Source organism: Genypterus blacodes, unplaced genomic scaffold (assembly GCF_046128005.1).
Source record: "Genypterus blacodes isolate CSIRO-AG114 ecotype Tasmania unplaced genomic scaffold, CSIRO-AGI_Gbla_v1 ptg000083l_1, whole genome shotgun sequence".
In the NCBI taxonomy this organism is placed as follows: Eukaryota; Metazoa; Chordata; class Actinopteri; order Ophidiiformes; family Ophidiidae; genus Genypterus; species Genypterus blacodes.
This window is the reverse complement of record NW_027466888.1, coordinates 205,386-223,775: the sequence shown is the minus strand read 5'-3', so window position 1 is coordinate 223,775 and position 18,390 is coordinate 205,386.

The window sequence follows — 18,390 nt, the reverse complement described above, 5'->3', positions numbered from 1 at the left end:
TTTTCAGAGGAGGTAAGGGGGGACCCTTATCCACTTTGACTTTTTTTTGGATGGGCCATATCTTGGCCTAGGGAACACACAAAAAGCCCCAAATTCACACACAACATCCCCATGGCACCAGGATTCCTTGGTGCAAGTTTGGAGACATTTTGACAATTTTGGCCCGAAATCCAATTCCATTAAAAGCCCAAATCTTGGACAAGGAGGAAGCTAAAGAGCTCAAAAATCCACACACACACTCTGGGGGGCACGATGATTCATTGGTATGAGTTTAAAGAAAATTTAAATTTTGGTAATTTTTTTCAGAGGAGGTAAGGGGGGACCCATATCCACTTTGACATTTTTTTTGATGGGCCATATCTTGGCTTATGAAACACACAAAAAGCCCCAAATTCACACACAACATCCCCATGGCACCAGGATTCTTTGGTACAAGTTTGGAGTCATTTTGACAATTTTGACTGAAATCCAATTCCTTTAAAAACCCATATCTTGGACAAGGAAGAAGCTAAAGAGCTCAAAAAATCCACACACACAGTCTGGGGGGCACGATGATTCATCGGTATGAGTTTCAAGAAAATTTAAATTTTGTTAATTTTTTTCAGAGGAGGTAAGGGGGGACCCTTATCCACTTTGACTTTTTTTTGGATGGGCCATATCTTGGCCTAGGGAACACACAAAAAGCCCCAAATTCACACACAACATCCCCATGGCACCAGGATTCCTTGGTGCAAGTTTGGAGACATTTTGACAATTTTGGCCCGAAATCCAATTCCATTAAAAGCCCAAATCTTGGACAAGGAGGAAGCTAAAGAGCTCAAAAATCCACACACACACTCTGGGGGGCACGATGATTCATTGGTATGAGTTTGAAGAAAATTTAAATTTTGGTCATTTTTTTCAGAGGAGGTAAGGGGGGACCCTTATCCACTTTGACTTTTTTTTGGATGGGCCATATCTTGGCCTAGGGAACCCACAAAAAGCCCCAAATTCACACACAACATCCCCATGGCACCGGGATTCTTTGGTGCAAGTTTGGAGTCATTTTGACAATTTTGACCGAAATCCAATTACTTTAAAAGACCATATCTTGGACAAGGAAGAAGCTAAAGAGCTCAAAAAATCCACACACACACTCTGGGGGGCACGATGAATCATTGGTATGAGTTTGAAGAAAATTTTAATTTTGGTCATTTTTTTAAGAGGAGGTAAGGGGGGACCCTTATCCACTTTGACTTTTTTTTGGATGGGCCATATCTTGGCCTAGGGAACACACAAAAAGCCCCAAATTCACACACAACATCCCCATGGCACCAGGATTCTTTGGTGCAAGTTTGGAGTCATTTTGACAATTTTGACTGAAATCCAATTCCTTTCAAAGCCATATCTTGGACAAGGAAGAAGCTAAAGAGCTCAAAAAATCCACACACACACTCTGGGGAGCACGATGATTCATCGGTATGAGTTTAAAGAAAATTTTAATTTTGTTAATTTTTTTCAGAGGAGGTAAGGGGGGACCCTTATCCACTTTGACTTTTTTTTTGATGGGCCATATCTTGGCCTAGGAAACACACAAAAAGCCCCAAATTCACACACAACATCCCCATGGCACCAGGATTCTTTGGTACAAGTTTGGAGTCATTTTGACAATTTTGACCAAAATCCAATTGCTTTAAAAGCCCATATCTTGGACAAGAAAGAAGCTAAAGAGCTCAAAAAATCCACACACACACTCTGGGGGATGATTCATTGGTATGAGTCTAAAGAAAATTAAAATTTTGGTAATTTTTTTCAGAGGAGGTAAGGGGGGACCCTTATCCACTTTGACTTTTTTTTGGATGGGCCATATCTTGGCCTAGGGAACACACAAAAAGCCCCAAATTCACACACAACATCCCCATGGCACCGGGATTCTTTGGTGCAAGTTTGGAGTCATTTTGACAATTTTGACCGAAATCCAATTGCTTTAAAAGCCCATATCTTGGACAAGGAAGAAGCTAAAGAGCTCAAAAAATCCACACACACACTCTGGGGGGCACGATGATTCATTGGTATGAGTTTAAAGAAAATTTAAATTTTGGTAATTTTTTTCAGAGGAGGTAAGGCGGGACCCTTATCCACTTTGACTTTGTTTTGGATGGGCCATATCTTGGCCTACGGAACACACAAAAAGCCCCAAATTCACACACAACATCCCCATGGCACCAGCATTCCTCGGTGCAAGTTTGGAGACATTTTGACAATTTTGGCCCGAAATCCAATTCCTTTAAAAGCCCAAATCTTGGACAAGGAGGAAGCTAAAGAGCTCAAAAAATCCCCACACACACTCTGGGGGGCAGGAGGATTCATTGGTATGAGTTTAAAGAAAATTTTAATTTTGGTAATTTTTTTCAGAGGAGGTAAGGGGGGACCCTTATCCACTTTGACTTTTTTTTGATGGGCCATATCTTGGCCTAGGGAACACACAAAAAGCCCCAAATTCACACACAACATCCCCATGGCACCAGGATTCTTTGGTGCACGTTTGGAGTCATTTTGACAATTTTGTCCAAATTCCAATTCCTTAAAAAGCCCATATCTTGGACAAGGAAGAAGCTAAAGAGCTCAAAAAATCCACACACACACTCTGGGGGGCACGATGATTCATTGGTATGAGTTTAAAGAAAATTTAAATTTTGGTAATTTTTTTCAGAGGAGGTAAGGGGGGACCCTTATCCACTTTGACTTTTTTTTGGATGGGCCATATCTTGGCCTAGGGAACACACAAAAAGCCCCAAATTCACACACAACATCCGCATGGCACCAGGATTCTTTGGTGCAAGTTTGGAGTCATTTTGACAATTTTGACCGAAATCCAATTGCTTTAAAAGCCCATATCTTGGACAAGGAAGAAGCTAAAGAGCTCAAAAAATCCACACACACACTCTGGGGGGCACGATGATTCATTGGTATGAGTTTAAAGAAAATTTAAATTTTGGTAATTTTTTTCAGAGGAGGTAAGTGGGGACCCTTATCCACTTTGACTTTTTTTTTGATGGGCCATATATTGGCCTAGGGAACACACAAAAAGCCCCAAATTCACACACAACATCCCCATGGCACCAGGATTCTTTGGTACAAGTTTGGAGTCATTTTGACAATTTTGACCGAAATCCAATTCCTTTAAAAGCCCATATCTTGGACAAGGAAGAAGCTAAAGAGCTCAAAAAATCCACACACACACTCTGGGGGGCACGATGATTCATCGGTATGAGTTTAAAGAAAATTTAAATTTTGGTCATTTTTTTCAGAGGAGGTAAGTGGGGACCCTTATCCACTTTGACTTTTTTTTTTATGGGCCATATCTTGGCCTAGGGAACACACAAAAAGCCCCCAATTCACACACAACATCCCCATGGCACCAGGATTCCTTGGTGCAAGTTTGGAGACATTTTGACAATTTTGGCCCGAAATCCAATTCCTTTAAAAGCCCCAATCTTGAACAAGGAGGAAGCTAAAGAGCTCAAAAATACACACACACACTCTGGGGGGCATGATGATTCATTGGTATGAGTTTAGAGAAAATTTTAATTTTGGTCATTTTTTTCAGAGGAGGTAAGGGGGGACCCTTATCCACTTTGACCTTTTTTTGGATGGGCCATATCTTGGCTTATGAAACACACAAAAAGCCCCAAATTCACACACAACATCCCCATGGCACCAGGATTCCTTGGTGCAAGTTTGGAGACATTTTGACAATTTTGACTGAAATCCAATTCCTTTAAAAGCCCATATCTTGGACAAGGAAGAAGCTAAAGAGCTCAAAAAATCCCCACACACACTCTGGGGGGCACGATGATTCATCGGTATGAGTTTAAAGAAAAATAAAAATTTTGGTAATTTTTTTCAGAGGCGGTAAGGGGGACCCTTATCCACTTTGACTTTTTTTTTTATGGGCCATATCTTGGCCTAGGAAACACACAAAAAGCCCCAAATTCACACACAAAATCCCCATGGCACCAGGATTCTTTGGTACAAGTTTGGAGTCATTTTGACAATTTTGACCGAAATCCAATTCCTTTAAAAGCCCATATCTTGGACAAGGAAGAAGCTAAAGAGCTCAAAAAATCCACACACACACTCTGGGGGGCACGATGATTCATTGGTATGAGTTTAAAGAAAATTTAAATTTTGGTAATTTTTTTCAGAGGCGGTAAGGGGGACCCTTATCCAATTTGACTTTTTTTTTCATGGGCCATATCTTGGCCTAGGAAACACACAAAAAGCCCCAAAGTCACACACAAAATCCCCATGGCACCAGGATTCTTTGGTACAAGTTTGGAGTCATTTTGACAATTTTGACCGAAATCCAATTCCTTTAAAAGCCCATATCTTGGACAAGGAAGAAGCTAAAGAGCTCAAAAAATCCACACACACACTCTGGGGGGCACGATGATTCATCGGTATGAGTTTAAAGAAAATTTAAATTTTGGTCATTTTTTTCAGAGGAGGTAAGGGGGGACCCTTATCCACTTTGACTTTTTTTTGGATGGGCCATATCTTGGCCTAGGGAACACCCAAAAAGCCCCAAATTCACACACAACATCCCCATGGCACCAGGATTCTTTGGTACAAGTTTGGAGTCATTTTGACAATTTTGACCGAAATCCAATTGCTTTAAATGCCCATATCTTGGACAAGGAGGAAGCTAAAGAGCTCAAAAAATCCACACACACACTCTGGGGGGCACGATGATTCATCGGTATGAGTTTAAAGGAAAATTAAATTTTGGTCATTTTTTTCAGAGGAGGTAAGGGGGGACCCTTATCCACTTTGACTTTTTTTTGGATGGGCCATATCTTGGCCTAGGAAACACACAAAAAGCCCCAAATTCACACACAACATCCCCATGGCACCAGGATTCTTTGGTACAAGTTTGGAGTCATTTTGACAATTTTTACCGAAATCCAATTGCTTTAAAAGCCCATATCTTGGACAAGGAAGAAGCTAAAGAGCTCAAAAAATCCACACACACACTCTGGGGGGCACGATGATTCATTGGTATGAGTTTAAAGAAAATTTAAATTTTGGTAATTTTTTTCAGAGGACGTAAGTGGACCCTTATCCACGATGATTCATTGGTATGAGTTTAAAGAAAATTTAAATTTTGGTCATTTTTTTCAGAGGAGGTAAGGGGGGACCCTTATTCACTTTGACTTTTTTTTGGATGGGCCATATCTTGGCCTAAGGAACACACAAAAAGCCCCAAATTCACACACAACATCCCCATGGCACCAGGATTCTTTTGTACAAGTTTGGAGTCATTTTGACAATTTTGACTGAAATCCAATTCCTTTAAAAGCCCATATCTTGGACAAGGAAGAAGCTAAAGAGCTCAAAAAATCCACACACACACTCTGGGGGGCACGATGATTCATCGGTATGAGTTTAAAGAAATTTAAATTTTGTTAATTTTTTTTCAGAGGAGTTAAGGGGGGACCCTTATCCACTTTGACTTTTTTTTGGATGGGCCATATCTTGGCCTAGGGAACACACAAAAAGCCCCAAATTCACACACAACATCCCCATGGCGCCAGGATTCCTTGGTGCAAGTTTGGAGACATTTTGACAATTTTGGCCCGAAATCCAATTCCTTTAAAAGCCCAAATCTTGGACAAGGAGGAAGCTAAAGAGCTCAAAAATACACACACACACTCTGGGGGGCACGATGATTCATTGGTATGAGTTTAAAGAAAAATAAAAATTTTGGTAATTTTTTTCAGAGGCGGTAAGGGGGACCCTTATCCACTTTGACTTTTTTTTTTATGGGCCATATCTTGGCCTAGGAAACACACAAAAAGCCCCAAATTCACACACAAAATCCCCATGGCACCAGGATTCTTTGGTACAAGTTTGGAGTCATTTTGACAATTTTGACCGAAATCCAATTCCTTTAAAAGCCCATATCTTGGACAAGGAAGAAGCTAAAGAGCTCAAAAAATCCACACACACACTCTGGGGGGCACGATGATTCATTGGTATGAGTTTAAAGAAAAATGAAAATTTTGGTAATTTTTTTCAGAGGCGGTAAGGGGGACCCTTATCCAATTTGACTTTTTTTTTCATGGGCCATATCTTGGCCTAGGAAACACACAAAAAGCCCCAAAGTCACACACAAAATCCCCATGGCACCAGGATTCTTTGGTACAAGTTTGGAGTCATTTTGACAATTTTGACCGAAATCCAATTCCTTTAAAAGCCCATATCTTGGACAAGGAAGAAGCTAAAGAGCTCAAAAAATCCACACACACACTCTGGGGGGCACGATGATTCATTGGTATGAGTTTAAAGAAAATTTAAATTTTGGTAATTTTTTTCAGAGGCGGTAAGGGGGACCCTTATCCAATTTGACTTTTTTTTTATGGGCCATATCTTGGCCTAGGAAACACACAAAAAGCCCCAAAGTCACACACAAAATCCCCATGGCACCAGGATTCTTTGGTACAAGTTTGGAGTCATTTTGACAATTTTGACCGAAATCCAATTCCTTTAAAAGCCCATATCTTGGACAAGGAAGAAGCTAAAGAGCTCAAAAAATCCACACACACACTCTGGGGGGCACGATGATTCATCGGTATGAGTTTAAAGAAAATTTAAATTTTGGTCATTTTTTTCAGAGGAGGTAAGGGGGGACCCTTATCCACTTTGACTTTTTTTTGGATGGGCCATATCTTGGCCTAGGGAACACACAAAAAGCCCCAAATTCACACACAACATCCCCATGGCACCAGGATTCTTTCGTGCAAGTTTGGAGTCATTTTGACAATTTTGGCCCGAAATCCAATTCCTTTAAAAGCCCAAATCTTGGACAAGGAGGAAGCTAAAGAGCTCAAAAATACACACACACACTCTGGTGGGCATGATGATTCATTGGTATGAGTTTAGAGAAAATTTAAATTTTGGTCATTTTTTTCAGAGGAGGTAAGGGGGGACCCTTATCCACTTTGACTTTTTTTTGGATGGGCCATATCTTGGCCTAGGAAACACACAAAAAGCCCCAAATTCACACACAACATCCCCATGGCACCAGGATTCTTTGGTACAAGTTTGGAGTCATTTTGACAATTTTGACCAAATATCCAATTGCTTTAAAAGCCCAAATCTTGGACAAGGAGGAAGCTAAAGAGCTCAAAAATACACACACACACTCTGGGGGGCACGATGATTCATTGGTATGAGTTTAAAGAAAATTTAAATTTTGGTCATTTTTTTCAGAGGAGGTAAGGGGGGACCCTTATCCACTTTGACTTTTTTTTGGATGGGCCATATCTTGGCCTAGGGAACACACAAAAAGCCCCAAATTCACACACAACATCCCCATGGCACCAGGATTCTTTGGTACAAGTTTGGAGTCATTTTGACAATTTTGGCCCGAAATCCAATTCCTTTAAAAGCCCAAATCTTGGACAAGGAGGAAGCTAAAGAGCTCAAAAATACACACACACACTCTGGGGGGCATGATGATTCATTGGTATGAGTTTAGAGAAAATTTAAATTTTGGTCATTTTTTTCAGAGGAGGTAAGGGGGGACCCTTATCCACTTTGACTTTTTTTTGGATGGGCCATATCTTGGCCTAGGGAACACCCAAAAAGCCCCAAATTCACACACAACATCCCCATGGCACCAGGATTCTTTGGTACAAGTTTGGAGTCATTTTGACAATTTTGACCGAAATCCAATTGCTTTAAAAGCCCATATCTTGGACAAGGAAGAAGCTAAAGAGCTCAAAAAATCCACACACACACTCTGGGGGGCACGATGATTCATCGGTATGAGTTTAAAGGAAAATTAAATTTTGGTCATTTTTTTCAGAGGAGGTAAGGGGGGACCCTTATCCACTTTGACTTTTTTTTGGATGGGCCATATCTTGGCCTAGGAAACACACAAAAAGCCCCAAATTCACACACAACATCCCCATGGCACCAGGATTCTTTGGTACAAGTTTGGAGTCATTTTGAAAATTTTGACCGAAATCCAATTGCTTTAAAAGCCCATATCTTGGACAAGGAAGAAGCTAAAGAGCTCAAAAAATCCACACACACACTCTGGGGGGCACGATGATTCATTGGTATGAGTTTAAAGAAAATTTAAATTTTGGTAATTTTTTTCAGAGGAGGTAAGGGGGGACCCTTATCCACTTTGACTTTTTTTTTGATGGGCCATATCTTGGCCTAGGAAACACACAAAAAGCCCCAAATTCACACACAACATCCCCATGGCACCAGGATTCTTTGGTACAAGTTTGGAGTCATTTTGACAATTTTGACCGAAATCCAATTGCTTTAAAAGCCCATATCTTGGACAAGGAAGAAGCTAAAGAGCTCAAAAAATCCACACACACACTCTGGGGGGCACGATGATTCATTGGTATGAGTTTAAAGAAAATTTAAATTTTGGTAATTTTTTTCAGAGGACGTAAGTGGACCCTTATCCACGATGATTCATTGGTATGAGTTTAAAGAAAATTTAAATTTTGGTCATTTTTTTCAGAGGAGGTAAGGGGGGACCCTTATCCACTTTGACTTTTTTTTGGATGGGCCATATCTTGGCCTAGGGAACACACAAAAAGCCCCAAATTCACACACAACATCCCCATGGCACCAGGATTCCTTGGTGCAAGTTCGGAGTCATTTTGACAATTTCGGCCCGAAATCCAATTCCTTTAAAAGCCCAAATCTTGGACAAGGAGGAAGCTAAAGCGCTCAAAAATACACACACACACTCTGGGGGGCACGATGATTCATCGGTATGAGTTTAAAGAAAATTTAAATTTTGGTCATTTTTTTCAGAGGAGGTAAGGGGGGACCCTTATCCACTTTGACTTTTTTTTGGATGGGCCATATCTTGGCCTAGGGAACACACAAAAAGCCCCAAATTCACACACAACATCCCCATGGCACCAGGATTCTTTGGTGCAAGTTTGGAGTCATTTTGACAATTTTGGCCCGAAATCCAATTCCTTTAAAAGCCCAAATCTTGGACAAGGAGGAAGCTAAAGAGCTCAAAAATACACACACACACTCTGGTGGGCATGATGATTCATTGGTATGAGTTTAGAGAAAATTTAAATTTTGGTCATTTTTTTCAGAGGAGGTAAGGGGGGACCCTTATCCACTTTGACTTTTTTTTGGATGGGCCATATCTTGGCCTAGGAAACACACAAAAAGCCCCAAATGCACACACAACATCCCCATGGCACCAGGATTCTTTGGTACAAGTTTGGAGTCATTTTGACAATTTTGACCGAAATCCAATTGCTTTAAAAGCCCATATCGTGGACAAGGAAGAAGCTAAAGAGCTCAAAAAATCCACACACACACTCTGGGTGGCACGATGATTCATTGGTATGAGTTTAAAGAAAATTTAAATTTTGGTAATTTTTTTCAGAGGAGGTAAGGGGGGACCCTTATCCCCTTTGACTTTTTTTTTGATGGGCCATATCTTGGCCTAGGGAACACACAAAAAGCCCCAAATTCACACACAACATCCGCATTGCACCAGGATTCTTTGGTGCAAGTTTGGAGTCATTTTGACAATTTTGACTGAAATTCAATTCCTTTAAAAACCCATATCTTGGACAAGGAAGAAGCTAAAGAGCTCAAAAAATCCACACACACACTCTGGGGGGCACGATGATTCATCGGTATGAGTTTAAAGAAAATTTAAATTTTGGTCATTTTTTTCAGAGGAGGTAAGGGGGGACCCTTATCCACTTTGACTTTTTTTTTGATGGGCCATATCTTGGCCTAGGAAACACACAAAAAGCCCCAAATTCACACACAACATCCCCAAAGCACCAGGATTCCTTGGTGCAAGTTTGGAGACATTTTGACAATTTTGGCCCGAAATCCAATTCCTTTAAAAGCCCAAATCTTGGACAAGGAGGAAGCTAAAGAGCTCAAAAATACACACACACACTCTGGGGGGCACGATGATTCATTGGTATGATTTTAAAGAAAATTTAAATTTTGGTCATTTTTTTAGAGGAGGTAAGGGGGGACCCTTATCCACTTTGACTTTTTTTTGGATGGGCCATATCTTGGCCTAGGGAACACACAAAAAGCCCCAAATTCACACACAACATCCCCATGGCACCAGGATTCTTTGGTACAAGTTTGGAGTCATTTTGACAATTTTGACCGAAATCCAATTGCTTTAAAAGCCCATATCTTGGACAAGGAAGAAGCTAAAGAGCTCAAAAAATCCACACACACACTCTGGGGGGCACGATGATTCATCGGTATGAGTTTAAAGAAAATTTAGATTTTGTTAATTTTTTTCAGAGGCGGTAAGGGGGGACCCTTATCCACTTTGACTTTTTTTTTGATGGGCCATATCTTGGCCTAGGAAACACACAAAAAGCCCCAAATTCACACACAACATCCCCATGGCACCAGGATTCTTTGGTACAAGTTTGGAGTCATTTTGACAATTTTGACAGAAATCCTATTGCTTTAAAAGCCCATATCTTGGACAAGGAAGAAGCTAAAGAGCTCAAAAAATCCACACACACACTCTGGGGGGCACGATGATTCATCGGTATGAGTTTAAAGAAAATTTAAATTTTGGTCATTTTTTTCAGAGGAGGTAAGGGGGGACCCTTATCCACTTTGACTTTTTTTTGGATGGGCCATATCTTGGCCTAGGGAACACACAAAAAGCCCCAAATTCACACACAACATCCGCATGGCACCAGGATTCTTTGGTGCAAGTTTGGAGTCATTTTGACAATTTTGACTGAAATCCAATTCCTTTAAAAACCATATCTTGGACAAGGAAGAAGCTAAAGAGCTCAAAAAATCCACACACACACTCTGGGGGGCACGATGATTCATTGGTATGAGTTTAAAGAAAATTTTAATTTTGGTCATTTTTTTCAGAGGAGGTAAGGGGGGACCCTTATCCACTTTGACTTTTTTTTTGATGGGCCATATCTTGGCCTAGGAAACACACAAAAAGCCCCAAATTCACACACAACATCCCCATGGCACCAGGATTCTTTGGTACAAGTTTGGAGTCATTTTGACAATTTTGACCGAAATCCAATTGCTTTAAAAGCCCATATCTTGGACAAGGAAGAAGCTAAAGAGCTCAAAAAATCCACACACACACTCTGGGGGGCACGATGATTCATTGGTATGAGTTTAAAGAAAATTTAAATTTTGGTCATTTTTTTCAGAGGAGGTAAGGGGGGACCCTTATCCACTTTGACTTTTTTTTGGATGGGCCATATCTTGGCCTAGGAAACACACAAAAAGCCCCAAATTCACACACAACATCCCCATGGCACCAGGATTCTTTGGTACAAGTTTGGAGTCATTTTGACAATTTGGACCGAAATCCAATTGCTTTAAAAGCCCATATATTGGACAAGGAAGAAGCTAAAGAGCTCAAAAAATCCACACACACACTCTGGGGGGCACGATGATTCATCGGTATGAGTTTAAAGAAAAATTAGATTTTGTTAATTTTTCTCAGAGGAGGTAAGGGGGGACCCTTATCCACTTTGACTTTTTTTTTTGATGGGCCATATCTTGGCCTAGGAAACACACAAAAAGCCCCAAATTCACACACAACATCCCCATGGCACCAGGATTCTTTGGTACAAGTTTGGAGTCATTTTGACAATTTTGACCGAAATCCAATTGCTTTAAAAGCCCATATCTTGGACAAGGAAGAAGCTAAAGAGCTCAAAAAATCCACACACACACTCTGGGGGGCACGATGATTCATTGGTATGAGTTTAAAGAAAATTTAAATTTTGGTAATTTTTTTCAGAGGAGGTAAGGGGGGACCCTTATCCACTTTGACTTTTTTTTTGATGGGCCATATCTTGGCCCAGGAAACACACAAAAAGCCCCAAAATCACACACAACATCCACATGGCACCAGGATTCATTGGTACAAGTTTGGAGTCATTTTGACAATTTTGACCGAAATCCAATTGCTTTAACAGCCCATATCTTGGACAAGGAAGAAGCTAAAGAGCTCAAAAAATCCACACACACACTCTGGGCGCACGATGATTCATTGGTATGAGTTTAAAGAAAATTTAAATTTTGGTCATTTTTTTCAGAGGAGGTAAGGGGGGACCCTTATCCACTTTGACTTTTTTTTTGATGGGCCATGTCTTGGCTTATGAAACACACAAAAAGCCCCAAATTCACACACAACATCCCCATGGCACCAGGATTCTTTGGTGCAAGTTTGGAGTCATTTTGACAATTTTGACTGAAATCCAATTCCTTTAAAAGCCCATATATTGGACAAGGAAGAAGCTAAAGAGCTCAAAAATCCCCACACACACTCTGGGGGGCACGATGATTCATTGGTATGAGTTTAAAGAAAATTTTAATTTTGGTCATTTTTTTCAGAGGAGGTAATCATCTTATCCACTTTGACTTTTCTTTGATGGGCCATATCTTGGCCTAGGAAACACACAAAAAGCCCCAAATTCACACACAACATCCCCATGGCACCAGGATTCTTTGGTACAAGTTTGGAGTCATTTTGACAATTTTGACGGAAATCCAATTGCTTTAAAAGCCCATATCTTGGACAAGGAAGAAGCTAAAGAGCTCAAAAAATCCACACACACACTCTGGGGGGCACGATGATTCATTGGTATGAGTTTAAAGAAAATTTAAATTTTGGTCATTTTTTTCAGAGGAGGTAAGGGGGGACCCTTATCCACTTTGACTTTTTTTTTGATGGGCCATATCTTGGCCTAGGAAACACACAAAAAGCCCCAAATTCACACACAACATCCCCATGGCACCAGGATTCTTTGGTGCAAGTTTGGAGTCATTTTGACAATTTTGACTGAAATCCAATTCCTTTAAAAGCCCATATATTGGACAAGGAAGAAGCTAAAGAGCTCAAAAAATCCCCACACACACTCTGGGGGGCACGATGATTCATCGGTATGAGTTTAAAGAAAATTTAGATTTTGTTAATTTTTTTCAGAGGAGGTAAGGGGGGACCCTTATCCACTTTGACTTTTTTTTGGATGGGCCATATCTTGGCCTAGGGAACACACAAAAAGCCCCAAATTCACACAGAACATCCCCATGGCACCAGGATTCCTTGGTGCAAGTTTGGAGACATTTTGACAACTTTGACCCCAAATCCAATTCCTTTAAAATCCCAAATCTTGGACAAGGAAGAAGCTAAAGAGCTCAAAAATACACACACACACTCTGGGGGGCACGATGATTCATTGGTATGAGTTTAAAGAAAATTTTAATTTTGGTCATTTTTTTCAGAGGAGGTAAGGGGGGACCCTTATCCACTTTGACTTTTTTTTTGATGGGCCATATTTTGGCCGAGGAAACACACAAAAAGCCCCAAATTCACACACAACATCCGCATGGAACTAGGATTCTTTGGTGCAAGTTTGGAGTCATTTTGACAATTTTGACCGAAATCCAATTGCTTTAAAAGCCCATATATTGGACAAGGAAGAAGCTAAAGAGCTCAAAAAATCCACACACACACTCTGGGGGGCACGATGATTCATTGGTATGAGTTTAAAGAAAATTTAAATTTTGGTAATTTTTTTCAGAGGCGGTAAGGGGGACCCTTATCCAATTTGACTTTTTTTTTCATGGGCCATATCTTGGCCTAGGAAACACACAAAAAGCCCCAAAGTCACACACAAAATCCCCATGGCACCAGGATTCTTTGGTACAAGTTTGGAGTCATTTTGACAATTTTGACCGAAATCCAATTCCTTTAAAAGCCCATATCTTGGACAAGGAAGAAGCTAAAGAGCTCAAAAAATCCACACACACACTCTGGGGGGCACGATGATTCATCGGTATGAGTTTAAAGAAAATTTAAATTTTGGTCATTTTTTTCAGAGGAGGTAAGGGGGGACCCTTATCCACTTTGACTTTTTTTTGGATGGGCCATATCTTGGCCTAGGGAACACACAAAAAGCCCCAAATTCACACACAACATCCGCATTGCACCAGGATTCTTTGGTATAAGTTTGGAGTCATTTTGACAATTTTGACCGAAATCCAATTGCTTTAAAAGCCCATATCTTGGACAAGGAAGAAGCTTAAGAGCTCAAAAAATGCACATACACACTCTGGGGGGCACGATGATTCATTGGTATGAGTTTAAAGAAAATTTAAATTTTGGTCATTTTTTTCAGAGGAGGTAAGGGGGGACCCTTATCCACTTTGACTTTTTTTTGGATGGGCCATATCTTGGCCTAGGGAACACACAAAAAGCCCCAAATTCACACACAACATCCGCATGGCACCAGGATTCTTTGGTGCAAGTTTGAAGTCATTTTGACAATTTTGACTGAAATCCAATTCCTTTAAAAGCCCATATCTTGGACAAGGAAGAAGCTAAAGAGCTCAAAAAATCCACATACACACTCTGGGGGGCACGATGATTCATTGGTATGAGTTTCAAGAAAATTTAAATTTTGGTCATTTCTTTCAGAGGAGGTAAGGGGGGATCCTTATCCACTTTGACTTTTTTTTTTATGGGCCATATCTTGGCCTAGGAAACACACAAAAAGCCCCAAATTCACACACAACATCCCCATGGCACCAGGATTCTTTGGTGCAAGTTTGGAGTCATTTTGACAATTTTGACTGAAATCCAATTCCTTTAAAAGCCCATATATTGGACAAGGAAGAAGCTAAAGAGCTCAAAAAATCCACACACACACTCTGGGGGGCACGATGATTCATCGGTATGAGTTTAAAGAAAATTTAAATTTTGTTTATTTTTTTCAGAGGAGGTAAGGGGGGACCCTTATCCACTTTGACTTTTTTTTGGATGGGCCATATCTTGGCCTAGGGAACACACAAAAAGCCCCAAATTCACACACAACATCCCCATGGCACCAGGATTCTTTGCCGCAAGTTTGGAGTCATTTTGACAATTTTTGACTGAAATCCAATTCCTTTAAAAGCCCAAATCTTGGACAAGGAAGAATCTAAAGAGCTCAAAAAATCCCCACACACACTCTGGGGGGCACGATTATTCATTGGTATGAGTTTAAAGAAAATTTAAATTTTGGTAATTTTTTTCAGAGGAGGTAAGGGGGGACCCTTATCCACTTTGACTTTTTTTTTGATGGGCCATATCTTGGCCTAGGGAACACACAAAAAGCCCCAAATTCACACACAACATCCGCATGGCACCAGGATTCTTTGGTGCAAGTTTGAAGTCATTTTGACAATTTTGACTGAAATCCAATTCCTTTAAAAGCCCATATCTTGGACAAGGAAGAAGCTAAAGAGCTCAAAAAATCCACATACACACTCTGGGGGGCACGATGATTCATTGGTATGAGTTTCAAGAAAATTTAAATTTTGGTCATTTCTTTCAGAGGAGGTAAGGGGGGATCCTTATCCACTTTGACTTTTTTTTGATGGGCCATATCTTGGCCTAGGAAACACACAAAAAGCCCCAAATTCACACACAACATCCCCATGGCACCAGGATTCTTTGGTGCAAGTTTGGAGTCATTTTGACAATTTTGACTGAAATCCAATTCCTTTAAAAGCCCATATATTGGACAAGGAAGAAGCTAAAGAGCTCAAAAAATCCACACACACACTCTGGGGGGCACGATGATTCATCGGTATGAGTTTAAAGAAAATTTAAATTTTGTTTATTTTTTTCAGAGGAGGTAAGGGGGGACCCTTATCCACTTTGACTTTTTTTTGGATGGGCCATATCTTGGCCTAGGGAACACACAAAAAGCCCCAAATTCACACACAACATCCCCATGGCACCAGGATTCTTTGGTGCAAGTTTGGAGTCATTTTGACAATTTTTGACTGAAATCCAATTCCTTTAAAAGCCCATATATTGGACAAGGAAGAATCTAAAGAGCTCAAAAAATCCCCACACACACTCTGGGGGGCACGATTATTCATTGGTATGAGTTTAAAGAAAATTTAAATTTTGGTAATTTTTTTCAGAGGAGGTAAGGGGGGACCCTTATCCACTTTGACTTTTTTTTGGATGGGCCATATCTTGGCCTAGGAAACACACAAAAAGCCCCATGGCACCAGGATTCTTTGGTACAAGTTTGGAGTCATTTTGACAATTTTGACCGAAATCCAATTGCTTTAAAAGCCCATATCTTGGACAAGGAAGAAGCTAAAGAGCTCAAAAAATCCACACACACACTCTGGGGGGCACGATGATTCATTGGTATGAGTTTAGAGAAAATTTAAATTTTGGTCATTTTTTTCAGAGGAGGTAAGGGGGGACCTTAGCCACTTTGACTTTTTTTTGGATGGGCCATATCTTGGCCTAGGAAACACACAAAAAGCCCCAAATGCACACACAACATCCCCATGGCACCAGGATTCTTTGGTACAAGTTTGGAGTCATTTTGACAATTTTGACCGAAATCCAATTGCTTTAAAAGCCCATATCGTGGACAAGGAAGAAGCTAAAGAGCTAAAAAAATCCACACACACACTCTGGGGGGCACGATGATTCATTGGTATGAGTTTAAAGAAAATTTTAATTTTGGTCATTTTTTTCAGAGGAGGTAAGGGGGGACCCTTATCCACTTTGACTTTTTTTTGGATGGGCCATATCTTGGCCTAGGAAACACACAAAAAGCCCCAAATTCACACACAACATCCCCATGGCACCAGGATTCGTTGGTACAAGTTTGGAGTCATTTTGACAATTTTGACCGAAATCCAATTGCTTTAAAAGCCCATATCTTGGACAAGGAAGAAGCTAAAGAGCTCAAAAAATCCACACACACACTCTGGGGGGCACGATGATTCATCGGTATGAGTTTAAAGAAAATTTAAATTTTGTTAATTTTTTTCAGAGGAGGTAAGGGGGGACCCTTATCCACTTTGACTTTTTTTTGGATGGGCCATATCTTGGCCTAGGGAACACACAAAAAGCCCCAAATTCACACACAAAATCCCCATGGCACCAGGATTCCTTGGTGCAAGTTCGGAGACATTTTGACAATTTTGGCCCGAAATCCAATTCCTTTAAAAGCCCAAATCTTGGACAAGGAGGAAGCTAAAGCGCTCAAAAATACACACACACACTCTGGGGGGCACGATGATTCATCGGTATGAGTTTAAAGAAAATTTAAATTTTGGTCATTTTTTTCAGAGGAGGTAAGGGGGGACCCTTATCCACTTTGACTTTTTTTTGGATGGGCCATATCTTGGCCTAGGGAACACACAAAAAGCCCCAAATTCACACACAACATCCCCATGGCACCAGGATTCTTTGGTGCAAGTTTGGAGTCATTTTGACAATTTTGGCCCGAAATCCAAATCCTTTCAAAGCCCAAATCTTGGACAAGGAGGAAGCTAAAGAGCTCAAAAATACACACACACACTCTGGTGGGCATGATGATTCATTGGTATGAGTTTAGAGAAAATTTAAATTTTGGTCATTTTTTTCAGAGGAGGTAAGGGGGGACCCTTATCCACTTTGACTTTTTTTTGGATGGGCCATATCTTGGCCTAGGAAACACACAAAAAGCCCCAAATTCACACACAACATCCCCATGGCACCAGGATTCTTTGGTACAAGTTTGGAGTCATTTTGACAATTTTGACCGAAATCCAATTGCTTTAAAAGCCCAAATCTTGGACAAGGAGGAAGCTAAAGAGCTCAAAAATACACACACACACTCTGGGGGGCACGATGATTCATTGGTATGAGTTTAAAGAAAATTTAAATTTTGGTCATTTTTTTCAGAGGAGGTAAGGGGGGACCCTTATCCACTTTGACTTTTTTTTGGATGGGCCATATCTTGGCCTAGGGAACACACAAAAAGCCCCAAATTCACACACAACATCCCCATGGCACCAGGATTCTTTGGTACAAGTTTGGAGTCATTTTGACAATTTTGGCCCGAAATCCAATTCCTTTAAAAGCCCAAATCTTGGACAAGGAGGAAGCTAAAGAGCTCAAAAATACACACACACACTCTGGGGGGCATGATGATTCATTGGTATGAGTTTAGAGAAAATTTAAATTTTGGTCATTTTTTTCAGAGGAGGTAAGGGGGGACCCTTATCCACTTTGACTTTTTTTTGGATGGGCCATATCTTGGCCTAGGAAACACACAAAAAGCCCCAAATGCACACACAACATCCCCATGGCACCAGGATTCTTTGGTACAAGTTTGGAGTCATTTTGACAATTTTGACAGAAATCCAATTGCTTTAAAAGCCCATATCTTGGACAAGGAAGAAGCTAAAGAGCTCAAAAAATCCACACACACACTCTGGGGGGCACGATGATTCATTGGTATGAGTTTAAAGAAAATTTAAATTTTGGTCATTTTTTTAGAGGAGGTAAGGGGGGACCCTTATCCA